Here is a 21,713-nt window from a genome sequence, read left to right as displayed (position 1 = left end):
TCAAAATTTCTTAGTAGTTAGTTGCTAGATTTCTCTTAAATCACTCTCCTGTAAATTTTTGGAACTTTTTTGTAACAGGAAATTTCAAAAATATACAAAAGTTAAAAAAAGAACACAATGACCCCTCCTGTACATATCACCCTGTTTCAGCAATTATCCACTCCTGGATCAATCTTATTTCAGCCATATCCTCACTCATGAGCCTGCTCCCCCATCAATTGTTTTAAAGCAAAACTCAGATATCATATTATTTCATCCAGTGAAATAATCATTAAACATCTCAGTGTCTCTTTTAAAATATCAGTATTTTTCCCTAAGAGTTTAACACAAGCACAATCCCATTATCACAATAATTTCTTTAAAGCATCATTCAGCCCATGTTCCAATTTCTATATTTGGTTTATACATGTTTTTTTACAAGATGGTTTCTTTCAATGGCATCTGAATGATGCAAACACCTTGCATTGGGTTGATGTGTGTCTGTTAAATTTCTTTTATCCTACAGGTCCTCTTGCTTTGATCCTCTCTCTCTCTCTCAGGTCCTCTTGCTTTATTCTCTCCCTGTGTCTCTTATTTATCCTTTGCTATGCACATGTACAAAAGAGCCAAGTCATTTGTCTTGTTGCATTTTCCACATTCTGGGTATTACTGGTTACGGCTATGCAGTGTCAGCACATTCCCTGCCTCCATTCATGAGGAGCCATTCATGACCATTTATTGGGGGTTGCAAAAAGGTAACATTCTAAATCTATCAGCCCTCCTGAATTTTAAATTACAATGCTTCTTTAAGAATGATTACTACTTTCTAAGAGCTGATGATGTGTAAGATCCTATCCTGTGACTTTTAAATAAATCATCTCACAATGATCTCCAAACTTGCATATCATAGGCCCTCAGCGTCTACTGGGGAATCCAAAGTTAACCACTATGTATTTATTCCCTACCACCTGCTCCATGTTTGTCTTTCTCTGTCTTCCTTGTTTGTTCCCAGGCGTTCCCCTGGTTCAAAGACAGGACTCATTTCTCAGCACCTTCTCTTTTCTGGCATGTTTGCTACCCCTGAACTGCTAACCCTTTTTCCACTGGTCGCTGCCAGCTAGGCTAATCTCCCCGCCTGCCTGTGCCAGGCTCCTTGTTTACAGCCTTATCACTGCCCTCAGGCCGCCTCCTCAACCCGGCCTCTGCAGCCATGTGTTCACCCTCCTGAGGATTGGCCCTCACAGCTGGGCTAAGACTGGGTTTGGTCTGCCTGGAGAAGAAAGGGCTTCCGGGTTGCTGTGGGGATAAGGAGATGACTTTATGTTTCCAAACGTGGGTTTAGAGACTGGTTTTGTGTTCATGTGTCTGCAAGAGGGAAAATATAAATCAGCACAGGAAGGATCTCATGAGGGCCAAGGAGAAATCTCTTCCATTATATAGATTGTTAGAAACCAAGTGCTGAAAATGCTGAAGGAGCCTATGGAGACTGCTGTTAGATTTGGGGTGGTTTTTATGTTTCCCTATAGAGGAAAGACTCTTAGTATGAATAGAAGGGCTCTGAGCCCTTCTCAAAGCTTCATGCCATGGCCTTACCTCCTAATGATTAAGCGACAATGAACTAAGTACCTTACCCCACCAAGCCTCTAGTCCTCATCTGCAAAATGGGTAGGTCCTTCCACCCAGGGTCTTTTCAGGGATGAGCCATAACCCACTAAGCTGCCGCCATTATTTTTACCTGTCTGCCTCTGAGCAGAGCGTTTTGAACAGCGGTCCCCAACCTTTTGGGCACCAGGGACCGGTTTCGTGGAAGACAGTTTTTCACAGACCTGGGAGGTGGGAAGCAGGTGGGATAGTTTCAGGATGGTTCAAGCACATTACTTTTATTAGGCACTTTATTTCTATTATTATTACATCAGCTTCATCTCAGATCATCAGGCATTCGATTCTGGAGGCTGGGGACCCCTGGTTTAGAACATAGCATCATTTGGTGTGATTGAGGAGAATCCCTGGCTTAAACCAGGCAATGAGCCAGACATCTTCCAAGATCTATGTGACCCTTCCAATCTGAATTCCCTAAGGCATATTTTTCACAACTCCTGACCGACATGAGAGTGATCTTGTCTCATTTTATATGTGAGAAAATTGGTAGGAAGAGGTGATTCCATAAGAGTCAATGTCTTTCCCCAAAATAAAATAAACTAATTGCAGTTTAAGACCAAATTAAAAGTCCTTTTACTACAGCATTTAATGCCTCACCCTTGAGCCATGTCGTCCAGGCTGCAGCAGCAGCTCTCAGCACAGCACTCATGCTGTCACCACCTGACGCGCCGCTGTGTCACCAGTTAGGCCTAAGAGTCTGACCCAAGGGCTCCCTCCCATCCAGCCACATGGCCCTGGGGCAAGCATTTTGCCTCTCTAGGTCCCAGCTTTCTCATCTTCTAGGTGGAATAATCAAACAGACCTGAGGATTCTGTTGCTCTGTTAGTGAATAGCACACTCAAAAGGTAAATGGCACCCAAAGAACTGTTCCTATTATTTAGTTAATGATGGTCATGGTTGTGGTTCCTCTGGTCTTCCCTCTTTTACACAAGAGCCCTGTTTCCTTTCCGGCTACTGCAAAGCTTTCTCTGGCCCAGTAATGTCAGGTAGAGTTCTCTAAGAGCTTACTAACAAAGAGCTTCTTGGCACTTTAGGAAGTAGTAGTATAGTGAGAGGATGAAAGTAAGGGCTTTGGGGTTCAATCAGCTCTCATTCTGCTTCTTACTGAGCAGCATAACATCAGGCAAGTTACTTAATCTCTCTGGGCCTCTGTTTTTCCATCTGTAAAATGGAACTGGTGTAGTGATTCTTTTTTTAAAAAAAAAACCTCTTAAGATTGCTGTGAGGATAAAATGAGGTGATGCGTGTACATGAGCTAATGGCCAGGGTCTGGCAGAGGTAAATGGCTCAATAAATGTTCACTGTGTGATTAATGTTGGGTCAGGTCCCCATGCCTGTGCCCTGGGGCTGGCCTGTGCAGAGCGTGCCGTTCACCAGCAGCACTCTTCAGAAGGATGCTCTGTCAGAGCCTGCCTGGGAGTGCAGAGGCTTCCAAAAGTCCCTGTGTTTCACTGAGAAGCAATGACAATTGTGGAAGTAGGGAAGGAGTATGGCTTTGGGCTTGTATCCAGGGGCCCCTGGGGCAATTGTACTTGCTCAGCTCAACCTCTCAACTGTAACTCCAAGGGGAACCCATAGGAGAAAAGCCAGGGAAGAAGACTGGACAAAGGAGGAGACCAGGGTGGAGACTGAGGCAGGTCTTGTTTCCACCATCTTCTGTTGGTACCTTTCAGCTTTTTCTCTAAGCCACATCCTTACCCGATCTGGTTGCCCAAGTGCCTCATGGTCCCCCAATGAAGCAGCCAGTGAAGCAGCAGTTGGGTCCCCCCAGGCACCAGGCACAGGCAATATAGTGGACCAGACAGATATGGTCCCTATGCTCATGGACACTCCAGACCAGCAGGAAAGACAAATACTGATCAAAATACTATAAATACCTGATTACATGGTTATAGATATGCAAAGTGCTGTGAAGTTAAAGAATGGGGAGTGAAGAGACTCAGCATGGTCAGGGAAGCCTATTAAAAGGCTTCCCTGAGGCTGTGACCTTCAGGTGGAGACCTAAAGGATAAAGGGAGTAGGCCAGGGGAAAGTAGAAGTTGAACTGAGTCCCTCTCCTTGGCCCCAGTAAGTTTATCCTGAAGTTACACCAGAAAACAGCAGCTCTTGGTGCCCTGTGAGGCCTGCAGTTTCAGATCTCAGGCCTGCCCAAGTTCCCTGAGGTCCCTGGGGAAAAGCCATTCTTGTTTCTGGTGACCAAAGCAAGTTCAGTAATTAACCTGGCTTGCTTCTTTGATTCAGCATTTCTCCAACAAGAGCTTAAACTTTACATCATCATTCTGCCCAATTAATCCTGGAGCCCCAGCCCTGCCTGGGTGAAAAAAGGAGTGGCCCAGCCTGCACTGCAGACAGTTTAACACAGATGCTATAGCTCTGGGAGCCGGGAGCAAGAGTAACATCCCCAAGGCCACCGGGGTCTGCAGCACACACACACACACACACACACACACACACACACTGACAGAATTCAGCAAGAAGGAAAAATAAGAGGAAAAATAAAATAGAAGGGCAAGAGAGAGAAAAGCAGGGTACAGTCAGGGACAAGGAGGGTTGTATAGAGAAATGTGGGATCATGGACAGTCCTTAATGGCACAGGGACCTTGTCCATGTGGCTCAAACTTGCAAGGACTCAGTAAGAGCACCTTTCACACAGACCTGTTAGGAAAGTGAATGAGATATTCACAGAAGGATTTCTCAGCCTCAGCACTGCTGGCATTTGGAGCTAGATAACTTTTCGTTGTGGGGACTGTCCTCTGCATCACAGGGTGTTTAGCAGCATCCTTGGCTTCTACCTCCTAGATGCCAGGAGCACCCACCACCCGGTTGTGGCAACAAAAAAATGCCTCCAGACATTGTCAAATGTCCCCCAGGGTCAAAATCAGCCCCGACCGTGGACCGCTGATGTGCAGGACATAGCCCAGGGCCTGGCGTACAGTACATGCAGAATAAATGGCAGCGAAGGGGACTTCCCTGGTGGCCCAGTGGTTAAGACTCTGTGCTTCCAATTTAGGGGACACAAGTTCAATCCCTGGTTGGGGAACTAGACCCACAGTGATGTTGGCCAAAAAAATAAAACAAAATTAAATTAATTTTTTTTCCTTTAATGGCAGCTAACATGAGGTCTGTGCAAGGCAAACACCCTTTCTGAATAGCAGCCCCTTCTTCCCAAACACACGCCAAGAATATAACAGCTTTGGAGGAAACTGGAACTTTCCAAAGGTAGGAGAGGTAGACTTGCCAGTGCCATCACAGGACATGTGCCATTGGAGACTCATGTGCCCAGGATGGAGAGGCTCAAGGGAACCTGCGTCTTGACTGGATTGTTGGGACAGGTCCACTTTCCACTCTACTCAGCTCAGAGAGGAAGGAGCTAATTTTGTGTCATGAGTAGCAGGTGTCAGGCCCAGTGCCAGGGTCTTATATACAGACCAGCTCTGGGAGGACTGTGAAGAGACGTAATTACTTCCATGTTAGATGGAGGAACTGTGACCCAGAGAGACTAAGTAATTAGCTAAATACTATGCAGCAAGTACATTTCAAGATTTGGGTCTGACTCTCTTCCAAGCCCATACTCTTTCCCCAGCCAGGTGGCAGGAGTGGGACTTCTCATACACTGACTTGATCATTCGCAGCGACAGTTTAAGAGCAAAAGCGAGGGCAGCAACCAGGCTCAATGGGATGGAATGATGGGATTGATTAGTAATGTCTATCATGGGCCCAGGAGTAGGAAAAGGAGGCAGGTGTGCCATGTATTTGCCATCCATGTACAGGCCCATAATCCAAGATTCTGTGACTCTGTAATCATCCTAGCTGGCATGGGGTACATCTGGGGTTTTTTCAGCAAATTAGCTGCTTTCATGTTTTCTCAAGTCATAGCTGAAAATCAAGCCTTCTCCGTAGGTGAGGGTTTCCACAGAAGGCACAAGGAGCCTGCTCTTAACAAACTGCTCTCAAAGAAAAATAAAATAAAAACCTCTATCACAGCCCTTTGTTAATGCTTGAGGAATTTTATTTTCAGTGAGTAATCATGTACTCAAAAAAGAAAAGGAAAGAGAAACTTCTGGGGAAATTAGCCATCTTTTTTTCATAGAAAAAACTTGTTTATTGTATTTTCAAAGCACAAGCTTTGGAAGATGCCATATTCATCCTTCTCCCTCTCTTCCCACTCCTAAACAATCCAGCCCTGGTGGCAAATTGCACAGCTGATGCTTACTAAAACCTGCTTACAGGTGCAGAGAACATTGCAAACACCAAGTTGTCTGTTTCCAGACACATCAGCTAGGGGAATGTGTTCTCTCACGGCTGAATCGAAGGCAACTCTGAGAACAAGAGAGGGCAGAGTCACAGGAACAGACCCTTCCCTCCACTGGGCTTAGTTCAAGCTGCCTAACTGAGCTATCTGCTCTGCCCACTGCCTTGGCCTTGACCTTGACCTGAGCTGCCACTGATTAGGGAAGGCACTTTGCCTTCCCCATTCTATTCACAAACATGACATGCCCACCACGTGCCAGACAGCGATTCATTCAATAAAGATTTGCCGACTTCCTGTTATGTGCCAAGTCCTGGGCAAGCCTTGGGAAGACAAACCCTTAATATATTTGAAGCGGTGTATACCAGGTCATAGAGAGGATTCACGATTTTTCAGTCATTTTCTTGCATTCCTTTCAAGTGGGCAGAACATGAATGAGATTGGAGAATGTCTGCCCTTGATGTTCAAAGTCATATTCCCCATGCCTAAGATTAGGCCCTTACTGGGCCCTCATCTCTCAGTCGCCAGAGAAGGACTATATTCTACAAACTATTTCTGCTATTGACACCTGGAAATTATCCACTATTCATTTATTTGGGGGAGCAGTTTAAATGGCAAACTACAGGCCACTGGCCAGATGCTGCCTTCAGCCTGGTTGTGTATGGCCCATAGCTGCGAAGGTTTTTTCAGGTTTAATTGATTGGGGATAGGAGAGGCTCAAAAGAAGAGTACTCCATGATGTGTAAAAATTAAATGAAATTCCATTTCCAGTATCCAAAACTAAAGTCTTTTTGTCTTTTTTTAAACTTTCTGGCCATGCTGTGAGGCATTGCAAAATCTAGTTCTCTGACAAGGGATCAAACCCAGCCCCAATCCCCTGCATTAGGAGTGCAGAGTCTTACCACTGGACCACCAGGGAAATCCCCCAGAATAAAGTCATATTGGCTCACAGCCCCACTCATTCTTTCTGTATGGTCCCCTCCAGTATTCTGGCCTGGAGAATCCCATGGACAGAGGATCCTGACAGACTACAGTCCATAGGATTGCCAAGAGTCGGATGCAATTAACACTAACACTATTCCTAAGGAGTTCTGAGGTCCTAAGGCCTTGGTGAGAACGTGTGTACCTGGTCACTTGCAGCCACATAAGGGAAGAGGCAGCACAGAGGCCTGGGAGACACCAGAGGCACCAGCTGGTTGAACCCCCTCAGCCATTCATCTCTGCCTCTGGGTGTATGGCTGTCACCTCACATCTTGTTTTGGCATTTATGAAACTGCTATCTTCTTACCCTAAACTCCTTAACCATAAGGTAACTGGGGCCTCCTGTCCCCCTCCAGGGTTAATTCTAGTTGAGCCCAGCATGGGGACATGTTTAGGAAATGTTAGTTGATGTGGAGTGAAGAAGTAAGTGAAACCCAGTGAGTGTACCAAGGTGTCTGAGTCAATAAACGTAAACAAGAGATTGAGAAATGGATGAATGAAGGAATGATCAAGTGATTGGGGGGTTGGATGAAAGGAAGGAGAGTATCAGTGAGGAAGTGTCAGTGAGGGAATGCTTGTAAGAGTGAGGAACTGAACAAAGAACTAAGTGCAGGACTTCCCTGGCAGTCCAGTGGTTAAGGCTGCACACTTCCACTGCAGAATGCATAGGCTCAGTTCCTAGTCAGGGAGCTGAGATCCCACATGGCACAGCCAAAAAGAAAAGGAGAAATAAGGGTATAAGTGAGAGTGGGTGATGGGCTCCCTACAAACGCCACATAAAGAGGATGAAGGGTGTTACCGCCCAGCTCCACTGATCCCGTTGTGCCTTGCTTGCTCATGCCCTGCCAGCCCCGGGGATTTAGCACTTAATCAACACCCTCCCTTGCTGAGGGTGTGCCCATGCTTTAGTTCTTTAGTGTCTAGGGCTTGTGTCAGAGGACAAAAGCACCTGCGCCCCTGGGCGTGGGGCCAGACAACTGCCTCCTGGACTGTGGCCTCCCATATATGGAAAACCTATGCCTCCAGAGGATGTGTCCTCCGCCCCAACCCTTCTGTGCACTGCAGGGGACAGGACCCACCCCAAAGCTGAGGGCCCCATGAAGGCACACTTTCCAGGTGCAAAGGGTGGGCAGCATGTCGATTTGGATAACTTTCATAGCCAAGATCATCCTAACCAGGTGGGAAGTCTGGAATCAAACACACCCTCTTCAGTGCCAGCCCCTCCCATCATTCTGTTTCCTTCCTAGCACATATATTTGAGTCTCTTGCCTCGTTTTCCTTTTTTGTGTTTATTGTTTTGTCTGCTCCCTCATTAGAATATAAACTCTCTGAGGTCAGAGCCAGGTACAGGGAAGTCTCAATAAATACTTGGCAAAATGAATGAAACATAGTCTGGAAAACAAACCATGTAAACCAACGACTTGAACCAGCTACCATCACAGGATCCCTTCTCACAGTGGGGACCTGACCTGACTCTGCCACCAAATCCCACATGTGACCTTCAGCATACCATTTCCCCTTCAGAGGCTCAGGAGATTAGGTCAGACTATTTCCACAGTCCCTTGCAGCTCTCGTATGTTGTTGTCCCTGGTTAGTCGTTAAGTCATGTTCAACTCTTTTATGACCCTATGGACTGTGGCCCGACAGGCTCCTCTGTCCATGGGACTCTCCAGGCAAGAATACTGGAGTGGGTTCCCATTTCCTTCTCCAGAGGATCCTCCTGACCCAGGGATCAAACCTGAGTATCCTGCTTGGCAGGCAGATTGTTTACCATCTGAGCTACCAAGGAAGCTGCAGCCTTCATATACTAGAGTTGTAAAGCCAAGAGGAGGGATTTCCCCAGTGGTCCAGTGGCTGAGATTCCAGGCTGCCAATACAGGGGGCTGGGGTTCGATCCCTGGTCAGGGAACTAAATCCCTTATGCTACCACTAAGAGTTTGCATGCCACAACTAAGACCTGGCACAGTCAAATAAAGAAAAATAAATATTAATAAATAAAGCCAAGGGGATTGGGCTTCAGGTTTTCCAAGGTTCAAATATAGTTAATAAGAACCTCAGTCCCCTTACCACAACTGTAAATATATATATATAGCTTTGACTATTACATAAGGGACAGCCATTCCATCTGGCTCATGATCAGGATAAAGTGACACTGGGTGTGGTGACATCCCTGTTTTGGCCAGAGGCCATCTGAGCATCAAGTGTGACTATTCAAATGCAGCCATTCCTCCCCCTCAGGCTTTGCCAAGCCTCCACACAAAGCCAAAGTCCGCCTTGATGTCCGACCGCCTATGCCTTATGAAAGCCATAATTGTGTGCCATGAAACCCTGGGAGAGAAAGGACTCGGAGATCTGTTCTCAGGCATGCTTGCAGGGTTCCCAGAAAACAGGAAAACTTGTCCTGGCTCAGCCCAGCAGATAAGGTATAGACATCTGGAGAGGGCAGGTCTGAGGGCTCCAGCCCTCACTGACTCGTGCACTCTGAGGACCCTCCAGCCCTGACAGCCTCTTGATCCAACCTCCTAACTGCACACGCTGCTTTGAACACTATGTAGGGAGCTCTGAGAGTGCTAGCTCTCAAGTCTGGATGTTTAGGTTTGAACCCCAGCTCTGCTCACTTGCCAGTTCTATGGCCTTGGTCAAATTTCTTTAATGGATTTTTACCTTGACTTTCATCTGTAAAATGGGACTGGTGATGATAATAATAGTATTAGATTGGTGCAAAAGTAATTGAGGTTTTGGACTGTGAACTTTAAATCATTATAACTAGGCTCAAACACATCTTTATTAATCCAAAATAGGAATCACTACAATCAACATATTTTTGCCAACTAGAAATAAATTTGCTTATTCCTGTAGCATAAAAATCCATGCTTTGGGATTCACAGAACTCTTGGAAAGCATTTTCTGCCTCTTGCTGGTTGCGGAAGCATTTTGCCTGCAAAAAGTTGTCAAGATACTTGAAGAAGTGGTAGTCAGTTGTCAAGTGGTCAGGTGATAGGCTTTCTCTGGTGGTTCAGACGGTAAAGAATCTGCCTGCAATGCAGGAGATCCAGGTTCAATCCCTGGGTCAGGAAGATCCTCTGGAGGAAGGAATGGCTATCCACTCCAGTATTCTTTCCTGGAGAATTCCATGGACAGAGGAGCCTGGTGTGCTACAGTTTATGGGGTCACAGTCTGACAGGACTGAGTGACTAATACTTTCACAGATGAATATGGTGGATGAGACAAAACTCTGTAGCCCAACTCTGAAGTGTTTGTTTTGCAACATGCGGTTGCCTGTTGTTGTGGGGAAGAATTGGGCCCTTTCTGTCAACTAATGCCAGCTGCAGGCATTGCAGTCTTCGGTCTATTTCATCAACCTGAAGTATATTTCATATAATTCTCAGATATAATGGTTTCACAGGGATTCAGGAAGCGGAAGCAGACCACCAAACAGTGACCATGACCTTGTCTTTGGTGCAAATTTGGCTTTTGGAAACTCTTTGGAGCCTCTTCTCAGTCCAGCAACTAAGCTGGTCATCACCGGTTGTTATATATAAAATCCACTTTTCAGCACACGTCACAGCTCAATCTAGAAATGGTTCATTGTTGTTGCATAGAATAAAAGAATATGACACTTCAAAACGGTAGCTTTTTGATTTGTAGTCAGCTCATGAGGCACAGACATATCGAACTTTTTCACGTTTCCAATTTGCTTCAAATGCCTAATGACCATAGAATAGTCAGCGTTGAGTTCTTCAACAACTTCTTATGCAGATGTTAGAGGACCAGCTTCAATGATTGCTCTCAATTGGTTGTTATCAATTTTTGATGGCCGGCCACTGTGCTCCTCATCTTCAAAGCTCTCGTCTTCTTTGCAAAACTTCTTGAACCACCACTGCACTGTACATTCACCAACGGTTCCTGGACCAACTGCGTTGTTGATTTTGCGAGTTGTCTCTGCTACTTTACAACCCATTTTGAACTCAAAAAGAAAATCGCTCGAATCTGCTTTTTGTCTAACATCATTACCATACTCTAAAATAAATATAAAATAAACAGCAAGCAATAAATCATTAGCAAAAACATGAAGCGAGAAATGCACATTAAAATGATGTATAACAATACTGTACTTATTTAAGAATGCATTCCAATATCAAACAGCAAATTTCAACAAAGCAAAAACCACAAACTCAGCCTAATACTTAGCCTTTTGGTGTGATGTGAAGAGTACTTGAGCTAATAGGGTGCTTAGGAATGGGTGATCCCTAGGAAGGAATTTAAATATTAGCACTTTAGGTGGTTGTGATTTCCAAGATCTGTTGTGGTATTCTCTATCTTATCTCAGTGAGATTAGACACTCCTTCAGGGAAAAGACTGTGCCTTCTTTTCAACCCATCTCTCATTGCCTCACTCAAGGCTGGAAACACTCAGAATGCTTAACAATCAAAAGGCATCAGACATTCATCCTCAAATGGTACAGGAGGCCTGTTAGTCCAATTCCATGGACACTGAGACTCAGTTTGTGAGAAGAGGCTGAGCTAAGGAACATCAAGAGAAGATAAAGAACAAAAAGTAAAACTTTCCCCTCACACACCAAAAAATATATATGGCTCTTTTGTTTGGTTTTAACAAATTCTAAATGCCAACAGAAAAGAGAGTTGGGAGGATAGTGTCTTCACATCTCTCCCAGATGGTTCAGACATGGACCTTTCTGGAAGCAGACTCAGCAGACATTTATTGAGTGCTAAGCCACTGTTCTACAGGCTGAAAAAACCAATAAGTTGACAGTTGTTCTAAGCAAGGGCCTCCTTCTTAGTGCAAGTCCATGATTTCATTCCTTCCAACCACAATGAGATGAAAATATGATACCTGGAAATGGAATTTGTCTGAAAGGTTGTGCTCTCCCTTTATTTCCTGTCGGATGCAGTGCCCTGAAAGGTGAGGTCCATCAGTTGTGCAAACAGCCTGGGGTTATAAGCTGGTGTGGTCCACTCAGGACACACAGAATAGCGCCAAAGTCAGTGGAAGCACCACAGACCAAGCCCTCTGGGCAGACAAGCAGAACTACTGAGATCTAAGTTGACAAGTAGTATTAAACTTGTAGTAGACAAGTTTCTCCTGATTTCTATAGAATCTTATAAAGCCAACAAGCACACTGTCCAGAAAGGGGCTATAAGTTCCTGCTCTGGAAATCCTACATGTTCTTTTCACTCACTGTAGATTCTTGAGCTTGTCTCAAGAAAGGACCTCTGGCTCTCGGTGGACTTTACAACCACATTCTATCAACCCCATGGGAAGGAAAAGTTGTTAGGTGACAACCACATTAGAGGTCTCCCAAGTGTCTCCTGTAACAATAATCCAGAAGAGGAACACAGACTTGTCAACCAAAATACATCAGGCAGTGTTCCAGGGTACCATGACAGCTCTAGATCCTATAGTTTCTAAGATTGTAAATCCTTCATTCACTAAGGGGACTTAATTACTCAGAAGTAGCAAAGACAACTACTTCAATAACGTGGAGGGGTAGTGAGGGATTAACTTTTTTCTCTTCTTAAAAAATCCATTAGTGTTGCTACGATATCCTTTGAGAAATTTTTAAAATAATGAGACAATGGATGTGTGGCAAGTAATTAGCTTTCTGAAGATGCCAAGAGAACTTGACATTGTCGCATGATTCCTGGGCTCACTGATTTTTTTTTTTTTTTTTTTCCTTTCAGCTATACCACACCACTTGTGGGATGCTATTTCCCCAACCAGGGATTGAACCCAGGCCCCTGGCAGTGAAAGCACCAAGCCCTAACCACCAGAACCCCAGGGAAGTCCCTTCACTAAATTCTTTAGAAGGAAATTTTTTTTAACCATTAACTTTCCTTTAAAGTCCTGCTTCAATTTCCTTCTCCAACTGAGTCCCCCAAAGTAAACCTATAAGCACTGACAATCCTTAGAGAAAATCCTATTAAACCTCACCTAAAACAGGTGAAGGAATTTAGGGCCAGGCTGGTAAAATAACTTCCCCAGGGTCACATGCTGAGAGAGTAACAAAGTGGGGAGCTATACCTAGGAAAATCGGCATTCAGAACCCATGTTTTGTACAATGATGCCAGGTTATCTCTTGACTGGTCTTCGTCTGCTGCTTTCTCCGTCTAGCTCTCCTTGTGGGTCTCTTTTTATTTCAACAAATAACTGTCTGCTCCATTCTCTCCATCATAAAAAGCCACTTTCTAAGTAAGACATGGTGTCTGTGTCAGAGGCAGGGTGAACATGTGAATTTCTAGATATTCAGAAATTGCTCCTCTTTGGGATGCTCTTGTTTGAAAGATGTGAGGGCAGGACCCAGGTGTAGGACAGACAGAAGAGTTCTCATTCAGTCTGTGCCATCCTGGTGAGCAGTGGCCTTTGTCATCCATCCCCAGGACCTGGCACAAAGTTTGGTACTCAGTAGGTGCCTGACAAGCATCTCCTGTGAATAAAGGCCATGAGAGGACCCACAGCAGACTCAAGAGGAACTTTGCTTGTTTAGATTTTTATAGCCCCTAAGGAAGCCCAGTGAGAAGATTTTATTATAATTATTGCCAAGCAGTTACTTCTTCAAAGGGACTGTTATGACTAGGAGGGCAAGGGTTGTAATTAAGGTTTTGGTATAGCCCAGCATTTCAAAAGGCACTGATGGCACTCAAGTCATCAGACTCCACTTTGGTACTAAAATCCTGCCTTGCAGGCAGCAAGCTGTTGGGCTCAGGAGGACATGAGGTCAAAAATGGAAGGGGAAGTAGTGGAGCTGGGGACATTCTTTGCCCAAATAGAGGACTCAACTTAAAAAAGAGGATTTTGCCTTTCTGGTTTGAGGTGTGGGGTTTTTTGTTTGTTTTAAATTTTATTTTATTTTTCATTGGAAGATAATTACAATATTGTGATGTTTCTGCCATACATCAACATGAATCAGCCATATATATTCCCTCTCTTCTTAAATTTCTCCTCCACCTCCCTCCCCATCGCACCCCTCTAGGTTGTTTTTGCATTTTCTCAAGAAGTCAATGCAAAGTCCAGCTGTGGAGAGGTGCCAGGGCCCTCTTTCACTGGAACCTCAGCATGCATGAGAAGAGCCCAGTCCAGTGTCAGGAAAGAGACTCCTGAATACATGTCCCACATACAAGGCTAGTCAGCTGTCACCGGGTCTTTCTCAAAGGCAATCTGGACTATTGAAGCTGGCCCTTGAGTCCCAGAGAAAGAATGTTTCCTCCTTAAAATCCATTCTCATTGAGAAAGTCCTATTTTCTTCTTCTTTTTTGATGTTTTTTTATGGTGGTAAAGGGGTAAGAGTCCCATAATAGAAAACATACTGTTTTAACCATATTTAACTGTACAGTTCAGTGACATCAAGTACATTCACACCATTATGCAAATCTCACCATCATCTATCCCCCCAAATTTTTACCTCCCTAAACTGAAACTGTCCCCATTAGAAACTAACTCCCCATTCCCCCTCCCCACTCTTTACCTCCCACTCCCCAGTCCCTGGCACCTACCAACATAGAGGAAGTCCTGTCTTCCACTTCTTCTCACACATCTGCTTTGTATGTCTCCCTTCTCATAACAGTAGCAATGTTATAGTTTGGTGGGTTTTTCATATGAGCCCAACATTGTGCAAAGTACTTTGCATGCACGTTTCAATTGAATCCTTATGAGAATCTGATGACATAGGTACTGTTATTGCCCCTTTTTATAGATGAGGAAACTAAGGCTGGGAGGAAATATGTCTGAGCCTCATACAGTCTGTTAGACTGCCAAATTTAAAACTCAGTTCAGACAGCCCTAAAGTCCATTCTCTTAGCTATAGCTTCATAGTGTCTCAAGGAGTTATACAGAAATCCACCGAATCAGGGACTGTCCCCATGGGGTTCTTCTTGAGTAATGAGGTGGTACCCTGGAGATGCTAAGGGCTTGAACTGACAGTGGGGAGGACCACATCAGCTGTGGTTTTCCAAGCTTCTATACAGATATTCTGATACCACATTTCTCCCCAGCAGAGGCCAGTGAAAGTGAAAGTTGCTCAGTCATGTCGACTCTTCGCGACCTCATGGACTATACAGTCCATGGAATTCGGTAGGCCAGAATACTGGAGTGGGTAACCTTTCCCTTCTGCAGGGGATCTTCCCAACCCAGGGATTAAACGCAGGTGTCCCACATTGCAGGCAGATTCTTTACCAGCTGAGCCACAAGGGAAGCCCTGGCAGAGGCCAGTAGGCAAATAAATTAAGCAGGAATTTATCTTCAGCAAACAAGGTTTATGAAAAATATTTTACATCTGGGACATAGCTCTTGGCAACCCTCTAGAATCGTATTATAACCATTAAAGAAATTTAAAATCTTCCCACAAAGAAAACCCCAGGCCCAGACAGGTTTACATGTGAGTTTTTTCACACTTTCAAGGAGGGGATAGTTTCACTTTTTACAAACTCTTCTAAGGAAGGGAAGAAAAGAAAATATATCCCAACTCATCTCATGAGGCTGAGATATTCATAATTTCAAAAACCAGAAAACAACAACATAAGAAAGGAAAATTTGAGTTTTACCTAACTCATAAACATAGATGCAAAACCCCTCAAGTGTCTATTAGCAAAGCAAACCCAAAAATGTCTGGAAATAGAATATACCATGATTAAGTTGGCGTTTTCCATAGACTGAAGGGTTAGTTTAATGTTACAAAATTAGTAGGTATAATCTATCTCATTAACAAATTAAAGAGAAAAAAAGACCTTTTCAATAGATATAGAAAAGGGTTTGATAAAATTTCTATAGCTATTCATTATGCATATTTTAAAAATCTTAGCAAGCTAGAAGTAAAAGTGAACATGATAAATGGAATTTATATAGTCTACATCAAGTATCATACATAATGGTAAAATGTTGAAGGCATTCTCTGTAAGATTAGGAAAAAGAATAAAATGTCCATTATGTTTCACCTCAACACAGGCCCTCCCAGAGCACCTGGAAAAAAATGAAAGATAGGAAGGAAGATAGGGGAAAAAAGTAAAAGGCTAAACATTTGAAAAGAAGAAACATAGCCGTCATTATTTGTAGATGATATTATTGTCTATATAGAAAATTCAAAACAATCTAGAAAAGTGTATTAGAAATAAATAAGAACTTATCAAAGTTACTACACACAAATCAGTACAAAAACGTTCACTGCATTTCTGTATTTTAAAAAGAAAAACACAGAAAAATATTTTTTTTAATATATATATCATTCACCATAACAACTCAGTTTATAAGTCCAACAAAACATACGCAGGCCCTTTTTGGAGAAAATGTATAAAACTTTACCAAAAGACATTAAGAGCTAAAGAAGGTTGGGGGAGGGAAGGACTGGGAGTCTGAGATTAGCCAGTGCAAAATACAGAACAGATAAACAACAAGGTCCTACTGTACAGCACTGGGAACTGTAATATGTTTGATATTCTGTGATAATAATGGAAAAGAATATGAAAAAGAATGCATATATGTATAACTGAATCACTTTGCTCAACAGCAGAAATGAACACAAGTTTGTAAACCAGCTATACTTAAATAAAATTGTAAAGAAGGCCTAAAATAAATGAATTATGCTCTTGGATAAAAGGACTGACAGTTTTTAGGATGTTGATTCTCCCCCAATTTTTTTACAAATTCAAATCCCAGTGGGTTCTTTGTGTGGAACTTAAAAGGTGATTCTAAAATTCAAATGGAAAGACAAAAAGCCAATGACTAAGATACTTCTAAGAAAGAAGATGGAATTTGGTTAGGGTGAAGAATGGGACCTGCCCTATCAGATATCAAATTTTATTTTAAATCTATAGTAATTAAGATGGCCTGGATTTAGCATAAAGATTCTATTAAACCAAAGGAACATACTGGAGAACCTAGAAAACAGATACAGCATAAAGACTTGATTTATGACAGAGCAGGCTTTGCAGATCAGAAGGGAAGAATGAACTATGGTGCTGGGTTAATTGGGTATCCATGTGGAAAAAGATGAAATTGGATTCCTCCCTTGTCAAAAAATCAATTCCAGGTGGGTTAAAGACTTAAATGGGAAAGACAAAACTATAAAACTTTTAGAAGACAATATAGAAGTATATCTTTATGACCTTGGGATAAAAAAAAAATCATATTCAAGATTCTTCAAAAGTATAAACCATAAGGGAATATATTGTAAATTTGACTCTCTTAAAAATAAAAACTTCAGCTCTTCAAAGGACACCATAGAGTAAAAAATGCAAGCTACAAAAAATTCATATCCAAAATATTAGAACTCCATAACTTAAGAAAATAACTCAAGAGAAGGGGAAAATAGACAAAGAAAATGAACAGGCATTTCATATAAGAAACAAGAATGGCCCATAAACATTCAAAAAGGAACCCAAGCTCATTAGTACTCAGAGAAATTCATTTGAAACCACAACGAGATATCATTTCACACCCACCATAGACAGGTATTAAAAAGCTCAGCATTCCCACACACTGGGGTAACAGGAATTGTCATTCACTGCTGGTGGAGGTGTAAATTGTTACAGCCACGCTGGGAACCAGTTTGTTATTGCCTAATAAAATTGAGCAGCCTCCTATACAGCCCATCAATTCTACACACAGGCATAGATCCTAGGGGAACTCTTGTACGTGTGCACAGGGAGTATACACAAGAATGTTCCTAGCAACATCATTCAGGACAGCTCTGAACTGAAAATCACTCAAATGCCACATAAATGATAGGATGATTAGATGGTGGTAGGTGCATATGATAAAATATGGGACAGCAGTGAAAACCAACCACAAAAACCTAGTGTTAAAGCAGAAAAACGCAAGTCACAGAAGAACACACGCAACGTGCGTCCATATGCCCTGTGTTCAGAGAAACAGGCAAACCTCAACAACATGCTAAAAGTTGCATAGAAAAGTGCTGGAACCATTAGCTAAATTTCTGCATTGTCAGTTCTGGGAGGAGGAAAGAGATCTGATTATAGAGGAATATGCAGAGGGCCTCTAAGCACAGTGTTCAATTCCTGTTTTTACTCGGTTTTGTGAGTTGGGTGTGGTGTATGCAGATGTTACTTTTCTTATTCTTCTTTAAATAAAAAAAAAATTATATATACATTTCTATGCATAGTGTATATATATATATATATAAATTTTTAATGGAAGTAACAAGGGAACATAACAGAGGAAAGGTAGGGTGGGGGTTTGGAAAGGGGAGGGGTGACAGAAACAGTGTGATCTGCTCAAGGAGCTGAAAAAAGATCCAAGGCTGAAGGAAGAGAAGGGGGGAGGGGGAGGGGGATGGGAGGAAGGTGAGGCTGCAGAAGGGGCAGGGGCCAGATCACAGAGAATATTCTAAGCTTCGATGACTCCCTGGAAGATGGAAATGGAGTTGTCTTCACAGCATTACACAGGATTACCCCTACTGACCTCAGAAGACATTAGAAGACATTTTTATTTTTATTTTTTTAAATTTTTTGCCATGTCTCACAGCATGTGGGATCTTAGTTCCCTGACCAGCGATCAAACCCTTGCCCCCTGCATTGGGAGCAAGGAGTCTTAACCATTGGATCACCAGGGAAGTCCCCTAGAAGATACATTTTGAGGTGAACCTAAAGTAACCTGCTGCCCGCTCCTGAGTGACTTCTGTTTCTCAGACAATGCTTTTACTCTCAGGGCAGATCATAGCACTGGGCAGCTGCTCCCTGCTCATCCAGAAGAGGGAGGGATTGCAGGCTGGGCTGGCTCTGAGACCAGCTTAGAGAAGGAAGGGGAGCAGTCTGGTAAAGAAGTTCTGACTCTGCAAGGATCTCGCTTCTGCCAGGGAATGAAGATGAAAAACAAACAAACAAAAAAGCACTTCATAGTCCACCTGTCTCCATATCTATTGTATATTACAGGGGACACTGGCCAGGAACAGTGGTCGTCAGGAACATGACATACCTGTGACCCTGAAAACAGAACTTTGAGGGCTTCCCTGGTGGCTCAGTGGTAAAGAATTATCTTACCAATTCAGGAGATCCAGATTCAATCCCTGGTCTGAGAAGATCCCACATGCCACAGAGGAAATAAGCTCATGCGCCACAACTTCTGAGCCTGTGTCCTAGAGCCTGAGAGCCTCAAGTATTGCGCTTACGTGCTGCAGCTACTGAAACGCTCTAGAGCCTGCGCTCTACAACAAGAGAAGCCACTGAAATGAGAAGCCCACGCACCGCAGCCGGACTGTAGCCCGTTTGCCACAACTGGAGAAGAGCCCACATGGCAATGAAGACTCAGCACAGCCAACAGATAAATAGATACAATTATTTTTCTTAAAAAAAAAGAACACTGAATTTAGCTAGAAGGCCTTTCCTCACAGACGTCAGCTCTCTAGGCACATGGAGTTAAGTGCTAACCTTGAAAGTGAAAGTCACTTAATCGTGTCTGACTCTTTGTGACCCCATGGAATAGTCCATGGAATTCTCCAGGCCAGAATACTGGAGTGGGTAGCCTTTCCCTTCTCCAGGGGATCTTCCCAATCCAGGGATCAAACGCAGGTCTCCCTCATTGCAGGTGGATTCTTTACCAGCTAAGCCACCAGGGAAGCCCCAAGTGCTAACCTTGGTCAGCACTTAAAAGGGCTCCTGGTGTCAACTTAACCACCCACTTGCTGGCCTGAAAAATCACATAATCTTTCCATCTCAGCTTATCTGTAGAAATGAGGATGACAAAAATGAGGCCTGCGTATCACAAGTTAGTATTGGAATTGCAGCGTGTGAGTGAAATACCTCTTGGAGATCAAGGCAAGCCCCTCCCAGCAGCTCCCAGAGCACTTTGAGCCCCACCCTATCCCCCATGCCAACATGTGCTATGTTTATGTAACTAGGTTTAAGTTCCTTCCCCGGAATACTGGGTGAGGTCCACCTGAGGAAGGAACTCTGTGTGTCTTGGTTGTTCCATTAGCTCCAGTGCTGAGGAACAAGTAAGGCCCACACACTGCAACTGCTGAATATGGCTCAAGTCTCTCATAATAAAAGAATAGAATGAATTTTTAACTCTATAAAGTTCAATGGTCAACTCTAGATTATCGATAGTGGTGGTAGAGAAACTACCATACAATACTTAATTTTCTGTCTGTAAAAGGCAGCCCTTCTTCCGGCCCTGAATGAACACTCCATAGGTTCAGGCCCTTGTTCGTTCCTGGGCGTCCTGAGAAGCTGGACCACAGGGGCTGGCTCATGCTCTGTTGAAGAGGACAGCACCCCATGCCCTGCAAACTCCTGAGAGGCATGCACCCCGGAAGAGACAGCTGAGTACCACAGCAGGGGTGGGGCTGGGGGACAGCAAACATATTTTGGAAAGCCAGGGACCTGAAAGCTCCTCTAGAAGAGAAGAGAGGAGGCCTGCTTACTCCCATCCCCACCTCATTCTTGGGTCCTGCTCTCAGTCCAAGACCTTGCAGGGCTGACACATAAAAGAAGGTGCTCCACCCATACCACCCACACCCTGCACAGCAACTAATCTCTTAGTAGACCAAAATAAGTAATATTTAATTAAAATATACACCCTACTATATATAAAACAGAAAACAAGGACCCACTGTATACACCAAGGAACTCTATACAACATCTTGTAATAACCTGTAATGGAAGAGAATTTTAAAGAATACTTCCAGGTGGCACAGTAGTAAAGACTCTGCCCGCCGAGGAAGGATACACAGGAGGTGTGGGTTCAATCCCTGTGTCGGGAAGATCCCCTGGAGGAGGAAATGACAACCCACTCTCGAATTTTTGCCTGGAAAATCCCATAGACAGACGAGCCTGGCAGGCTACGGTCCACGTGGTCACTAAGAGTCAAACACAGCTTAGTGACTGAGCACACGCACATGTGTATTTTTATCTATGTATTTATATCTATATATAACTGGATAGGGATTCCCTGATGGCTCAGACGGTAAAGAATCTGCAATGCAGGAGACCACTGTTCAATCCCTGGGTTGGGAAGATACCATGAAAAAGGGAATCCCATAGACAGAGGAGCCTGGCTACAGTCCATGGAGTCACAAAGAGTCAGACACAACTGAGTGACTAACACATGACTGAATCACTTTGCTGTGTACCTGAAACTAACACAACATTGTAAATCAACTCTGTTTCAATTTAAAAAAGTTTTTTTAAAATAAGCAATATGTACTTTGGCCACCTCATGCAAAGAGTTGACTCATCGGAAAAGACCTTGATGCTGGGAGGGATTGGGGGCAGGAGGAGAAGGGGACAACAGAGGTTGAGATGGCTGGATAGTATCACCGACTCGATGGACATGACTTTGAGTGAACCCCGGGAGATGGTGATGGACAGGGAGGCCTGGCGTGCTGTGATTCATGGAGTTGAAAAGAGTCGGACACAACTGAGCGACTGAACTGAACTGATTGAGCACTTACACTGTGCTAAATAATACACATGAGTTCTTTTATTCAATCCTCATAACAACTCTAGGAGAGAAATACCATTATTGCCCCCACTTTACAGATGAGGAAATGGAGGAGCCACAGAATTTTATCCTTGCCCAAGATCACATATGCTAGAAAATGCTCGAGCCGCAAAGTCAAATGCCTGAGTAGGCTAGAGCTGCCTCCAGAGGCCTGGGCGAGGGTGCTGAGTCCCAGATCTGGGAGGCCAGGGCCAGCGGAATGCTGCAACAGCTCCTGCCAGGCCCGAGCCCCCTCTCCTCCCTTACTTAACACCTGAAAACGCCCAGCGGCCACACAGCTGTGCATTCCTCTGCTCCTGATAAAGACTTCTTTTCAATCACTTCCTTCAAAAGGAGGAAAAAATGCTTTTAGATCATTGCAGAAATTCCCACCCAC

At 43.8% G+C, this 21,713-nt stretch overlaps 1 protein-coding gene across 2 annotated transcripts in view; it reads left to right on the top strand.

Annotated features, from left to right (window-relative positions):
• The window catches only part of SH3RF2 (SH3 domain containing ring finger 2), a 151,237-nt gene that overhangs the window by 87,657 nt on the left and 41,867 nt on the right, over positions 1–21,713 (top strand). The window lies entirely within an intron of this gene.

The sequence above is a fragment of the Oryx dammah genome, unplaced genomic scaffold (genome assembly GCF_014754425.2).
Source record: "Oryx dammah isolate SB20612 unplaced genomic scaffold, SCBI_Odam_1.1 HiC_scaffold_5, whole genome shotgun sequence".
NCBI classification, from domain to species: domain Eukaryota; kingdom Metazoa; phylum Chordata; class Mammalia; order Artiodactyla; family Bovidae; genus Oryx; species Oryx dammah.
The sequence above is the reverse complement of the archived record's forward strand: the minus strand, read 5'-3'. Positions and strand labels throughout refer to the sequence as shown.